Source organism: Penaeus japonicus, unplaced genomic scaffold (genome assembly GCF_977035675.1).
Source record: "Penaeus japonicus unplaced genomic scaffold, GWHDUDI00000001_assembly GWHDUDI00000023, whole genome shotgun sequence".
In the NCBI taxonomy this organism is placed as follows: domain Eukaryota; kingdom Metazoa; phylum Arthropoda; class Malacostraca; order Decapoda; family Penaeidae; genus Penaeus; species Penaeus japonicus.
In genome coordinates this window covers 1,951,681-1,958,344 of record NW_028234425.1, presented here as the reverse complement: position 1 = coordinate 1,958,344, position 6,664 = coordinate 1,951,681, and positions in this window count along the sequence as shown.

The window sequence follows — 6,664 nt, the reverse complement described above, 5'->3', positions numbered from 1 at the left end:
TTTGTATTTGCCTGATTCCTATCTCTCAGATTTAGATGTTAATTATAGATAAAGAAAATTAAATCAGAGAATAAGCAGGTCATATGAGTGGCAGTTGATGAATCATTATATCTTTTGAACAGCTTTTGAATTTCAAACCGGTTTCAAATTTATATATATATATATATATATATATATATATATATATATATATAAATATATATATATGTATGTATGTATGTATATGATTTTTTTTTTCTTTAATGGTATTCAATCAGAAATTTATAGATTATTTTTCTGTTTACTCTTTCGATTTTTTTTCTTTGAGAATTCACCTTTGAACAGATTTGGGCGTCTTGGTTCAAACGGCATTTTTTCCCAAGAAATATATATATATATATATATATATATATATATATATATATATATATATGTGTGTGTGTGTGTGTGTGTGTGTGTGTGTGTGTGTGTGTGTGTACATAAACACAGTATACATGCATAGGTAGATACATCCATACAACCATCCATCCATCCATCAATCTATACATACATACATACATTCATACATACATACATAAATACATGTATGCATATATAGACACACAGCTAAGCGAACGGATGGATAGACAAAAGTATAGACAAATAGATTTATGTATCGCCACCCTCTTTATGGAATCCAAACCGTTTTCCTTTGTTTCGAAACCTCTATCGTCCTCCTCTCTATTATTTCCTTAATTCCATTCCATTTCTTCCTCTACATAATTACTATCACATAATCAGCATCGTCATTCTATAATAAATCACTGTTGTCTGTTGCAACCACATGATATCAAGCAATGCGGTTGATTGACTTGCGATGCTGTTTTGTTTTTGTTGTTCTCCTTTCCCTGGTTGGCAGAGGATTGTGGGTAATATTTCCCTTTCTCCCGCATGGCCAAGGGCAAGGCGGAGGGATAGTTGTAGCAACAGAGAACAACGGTTTGGGACGTGAGGCAGCTGCAACGACAACAGCTGTTGGCCCAAACACCTGTGGCGTGTACAGGTGACTGGACTGGTCCACCCCCCTATATTTTTTTTTTTTTTTTTTCTGCTTTGTCTCGTTTTCTCGTGTGTGTTTTTTTCGATCTTCTTTTATTTTTGGTCTTCTTCTCTTTCTCTTTTCTTCTCTTTCTTTATCCTTCTCTTTCGCTTTTCTTCTCTTTCTTTCTCCTTTTCTTTTGTTCTTCCTCTCTTTCTCTCTTCCTTTCTTTCGCTCTCCTTCTCTTTTGTTCTTCCTCTCTTTCGCTCTTCTTCTCTTTCTCTTTCTCACTCTTTCACTTTCTCTTTCCTTTACTTTTTGTCTCCTTCTCGTTCTTTTCTCCTCCTTCTCTTTATCTCTCTTTCCTCTCACTTTCTCTCCCCCCCTCCCTTCCTTTATCTCTCCCCTCTCTCTTCTCCTTTCTCTTTCTCTCCCTCCTTCGCTCTCCTTCCTCCTAATCCTCTCTCCATTTCTTTCCTCTCACTCCTCTCTCTCTCTCTCACCTTAATCTCTTCACGCCCCCCCCCTCCCCACCCCACCCCCACCCCCATTCTATCTCAGGTAAAACAAAGAGTCTCTCTTTCACCCTCCCTCCTCCCTCCCCCATCCCCTTTCCCCTCCCTCCCCTACCCCCTTCCTCTCCCTCCCTCCCCTTCCCCCCCTCCAATCACCCATCCTCCCTCCCCTCCCATCCCCCATCCCCCCTTCCCCCTCCCTCTCCCCCCCCCTCCTCCCCCCATCCCCCATTCCCCCTTCCCTCTCCCTTCCCTTCCTCCCTCCTCTCTCTCCCTCCCCTACCCCCTCCTCCCCCACCCTCTCCCTCCCCCCTCCCCCCTCCCCTATTATCCTGAGGCCAGCGGAGTCCGACAGGTGTTACAGTGGCTTCGGAGTTTGACATTTGCGTGGCCTTTGCGATGGGGGTGTGAGGAGGGAGAGAGAGAGAATAATAGAAAGAGAGAGGGAGAGAGAGAGAGAGAGAGAGAGGAAAGAGAGAGAGAGAGAGAGAGAGAGAGAGAGAGAGAGAGAGAGAGAGACAGACAGACAGACAGAGAGAAAGAGAGAGAGAGAGAGAGAGAGAGAGAGAGAGAGAGAGAGATAGAGAGAGAGGGGGGGTGGGAGGAAGAAAAAAGATAGAAAAAACAGAGAAAGAGAAAGAAAGAAAGAAAGAAAAGAAAGAGAGAGAGAGAGAAGAGTGAGAAGAGAGACGCTGTAAGAGAGAGAAAAAAATGAAAGAGAGAAACAGAGAGAGATAAAAGAGACGCTATAAGAGAGAGAGAGGGAGAGAGAGCGGAGAGAGAGAGAGAGAGAGGGAGAGAGAGAGAGAGAGAGAGAGAGAGAGAGAGAGAGAGAGAAAAGAGATAGACAGAGAGAGAGAGAGAGAGGAAGTGATCAATGTCATTTCGTATTTGGGGGGTGGTGCTGAAGACGCTTCTCTCCCGCAAAATCAGAGGACGGATTTCGGTGTTGTTGTTGTTGCTGTTGTTGTTGTTGTTGTCGTTGTTGTTGTTGTTGTCGTTGTTGTTGTTGTTGTCATTATGGTTGTTGTTATCGTCTTTGTTGTTGTCATTGTTGTTATTGCCGTTGTTGTTGTTGTTGCTGTTGTTGTTGCCGTTGTTGTTGTCGTCGTCGTCGATGTTGTTATTGTCGTTGTCTTTGTTGTTGTTGTTGTTGTCGTTGTTGTTGTTGTTGTTGCTTTACGAGGAGTGAGAGATTTTTATTTAATTTATTCATTTATTACAAAAGGATTTTTATTTCAGTTTCATCTTTACGTAAATTTTTAAAATTCCAGATTTTTAAAACGAGCTAGTTTGTTTTTCTTTTCCATTTTGTCTTTATTTATTTACTTATTTGTTCATTGTTTTACCTTTTATTTTTATTTATTTTTAGATATTTCATGCGTTTATTCCTCCATTTAACTATTCCTTTATTCGTAGATGTTGGAGATCGGGAGTATTTTGTCTTAATTAATATTGTCTTTTCATCCGTTCATTTCGTTTGCTCTTTCTCTCTCCTTCTCTCTCTTTCTTTTAATCTTTCTCTCACTTTTCCTCTATTTCTCTCTCTTTCGCTCTTCTTCTCTTTCTCTCTCTCTCTTATTATTTTTCTCTCCTTTTCTCTCTTCGCGTTCCTTCTTTTTCCTTCTCCTTCTCTCTCTTTCTTCCTCTATTTCTCTCTTCTTCTCTTTCTCTCTCCTTTAATTTTTTCGCCTTCTATTTCTCTTTTGAGTGTCATTATTTGTTTGTTTATTCGCACATTTATTTCATTATCTATTCATCTATTATGTATTAATTTGCACAGCATTTCCTTTATCTATCTAACTATCTCTTTATCTGTCTATTCATTCATTCATTCATTCAATTTTATTCATTCTATCCATTCACATACTTATTCATCTCTTCCTTTATTGCAAACAAATCAGAGAAAAACAAAGATAATAGTGATAAGCAAAGTGAGGTCGTCCCGTTGTGGCTCGAGGGGTCGTTCATGGCAGGAGGTGAGCGAGTCGTTTGTACAAGAGGAGCTAGTTGCTTGTACAAGATAGGCTGCGCTTTGTACAAGAGGAGCTAGTCGTTTGTACAAGAGGAGCGAGTCGTTTGTACAAGATAGGCGGCGCTTTGTACAAGAAGAGCGAGTCGTTTGTACAAGATAGGCGGCGCTTTGTACAAGAGGAGCGAGTCGTTTGTACAAGAGGAGTGAGTCGTTTGTACAAGACAGGCTGCGCTTTGTACAAGAAGAGCGAGTCGTTTGTACAAGATAGGCGGCGCTTTGTACAAGAGGAGCGAATCGTTTGTACAAGAGGAGTGAGTCGTTTGTACAAGAGGAGTGAGTCGTTTGTACAAGAGGAGTGAGTCGTTTGTACAAGATAGGCGGCGCTTTGTACAAGAGGAGCGAATCGTTTGTACAAGATAGGCTGCGCTTTGTACAAGAGGAGTTAGTCGTTTGTACAAGATAGACGGTGCTTTGTACAAGAGGAGCGAGTCGTTTGTACAAGATAGGCGGCGCTTTGTACAAGAGGAGCGAATCGTTTGTACAAGATAGGCTGCGCTTTGTACAAGAGGAGCGAATCGTTTGTACAAGATAGGCGGCGCTTTGTACAAGAGGAGCGAGTCGTTTGTACAAGATAGACGGTGCTTTGTACAAGAGGAGCGAGTCGTTTGTACAAGAGGAGCGAATCGTTTGTACAAGATAGGCTGCGATTTGTACAAGAGGAGTTACTCGTTTGTACAAGAGGAGCGAGTCGTTTGTACAAGATAGGTGGCGCTTTGTACAGAGGATCGAGTCAGGTGGAAAATGTAGTCCTACGAGAAGTATTTCTCCAGTAGCATTAGTGTCCTTTATGCAAACCCAGTTGGTCATTAATGCAATATCAGGCACTTATCTATGTAATACCTGTGAGTCATCCATGCAACACCATCAGGATTCCCACAACACCATCAGGACTTCTGCAACACCATCAGGACTCATGCAACACCATCAGGACTCCTACAAAACCTTCAGGACTTCTGCAACACCATCAGGATTCCCGCAACACCATCAGGATTCCCGCAACACCACCAGGACTCCTGCAACAATATCAGAACTCCTGAAACACCATCAGGACTCATGCAACACCATCAGGACTCCTACAAAACCTTCAGGACTTCTGCAACACCATCAGGATTCCCGCAACACCATCAGGATTCCCGCAACACCACCAGGACTCCTGCAACAATATCAGAACTCCTGAAACACCTTCAGGACTCCCGCAACACCATCAGGAGTCCCTCAACGCCATCAGGACTCCCTCAACGCCATCAGGACTCCCTCAACGCCATCAGGACTTCTGCAACACCTTCAGGACTCCTGCAACACCATCAGGACTCATGCAACACCATCAGGACTCCCTCAACGCCATCAGGACTCCCTCAACGCCATCAGGACTCCTGCAACACCATCAGGACTCCCTCAACGCCATCAGGACTCCCTCAACACCATCAGGACTCCTGCAACACCATGAGGACTTCTGCAACACCATCAGGACTCCTGCAACACCATCAGGACTCCCTCAACGCCATCAGGACTCCCTTAACACCATCAGGACTCCTGCAACACCTTCAGGACTTCTGCAACCCCATCAGGAGTCCCTCAACGCCATCAGGACTCCCTCAACGCCATCAGGACTCCTGCAACACCATCAGGACTTCTGCAACACCATCAGGACTCCAGCAACACCATCAGGACTCCCTCAACGCCACCAGGACTCCCTCAACGCCATCAGGACTCCTACAACACCTTCAGGACTTCTGCAACACCATCAGGAGTCCCTCAACGCCATCAGGACTCCCTCAACGCCATCAGGACTCCTGCAACACCATCAGGAGTCCCTCAACGCCATCAGGACTCCCTCAACGCCATCAGGACTCCTGCAACACCTTCAGGACTTCTGCAACACCATCAGGAGTCCCTCAACGCCATCAGGACTCCTGCAACACCATCAGGACTCCCTCAACGCCATCAGGACTCCCTCAACACCATCAGGACTCCTGCAACACCATCAGGACTTCTGCAACACCATCAGGACTCCTGCAACACCATCAGGACTCCCTCAACGCCATCAGGACTCCCTCAACGCCATCAGGACTCCTGCAACACCTTCAGGACTTCTGCAACACCATCAGGAGTCCCTCAACGCCATCAGGACTCCCTCAACGCCATCAGGACTCCTGCAACACCTTCAGGACTTCTGCAACACCATCAGGAGTCCCTCAACGCCATCAGGACTCCTGCAACACCATCAGGACTCCCTCAACGCCATCAGGACTCCCTCAACGCCATCAGGACTCCCTCAACGCCATCAGGACTCCTGCAACACCTTCAGGACTTCTGCAACACCATCAGGAGTCCCTCAACGCCATCAGGACTCCCTCAACGCCATCAGGACTCCCTCAACGCCATCAGGACTCCTGCAACACCATCAGGACTCCCTCAACGCCATCAGGACTCCTGCAACACCTTCAGGACTTCTGCAACACCATCAGGACTCCCTCAACGCCATCAGGACTCCCTCAACGCCATCAGGACTCCTGCAACACCATCAGGAGTCCCTCAACGCCATCAGGACTCCCGCAACGCCATCAGGACTCCCTCAACGCCATCAGGACTCCTGCAACACCATCAGGACTCCCTCAACGCCATCAGGACTCCTGCAACACCATCAGGACTCCCTCAACGCCATCAGGACTCCTGCAACACCTTCAGGACTTCTGCAACACCATCAGGACTCCCTCAACGCCATCAGGACTCATGCAACACCATCAGGAGTCCCTCAACGCCATCAGGACTCCCTCAACGCCATCAGGACTCCCTCAACGCCATCAGGACTCCTGCAACACCTTCAGGACTCATGCAACACCATCAGGAGGCCCTCAACGCCATCAGGACTCCTGCAACACCATCAGGAGGCCCTCAACGCCATCAGGACTCCTGCAACACCATCAGGAGGCCCTCAACGCCATCAGGACTCCTGCAACACCATCAGGAGGCCCTCAACGCCATCAGGACTCCTGCAACACCATCAGGAGGCCCTCAACGCCATCAGGACTCCTGCAACACCATCAGGACTCCCTCAACGCCATCAGGACTCCTGCAACACCTTCAGGACTTCTGCAACACCATCAGGACTCCCTC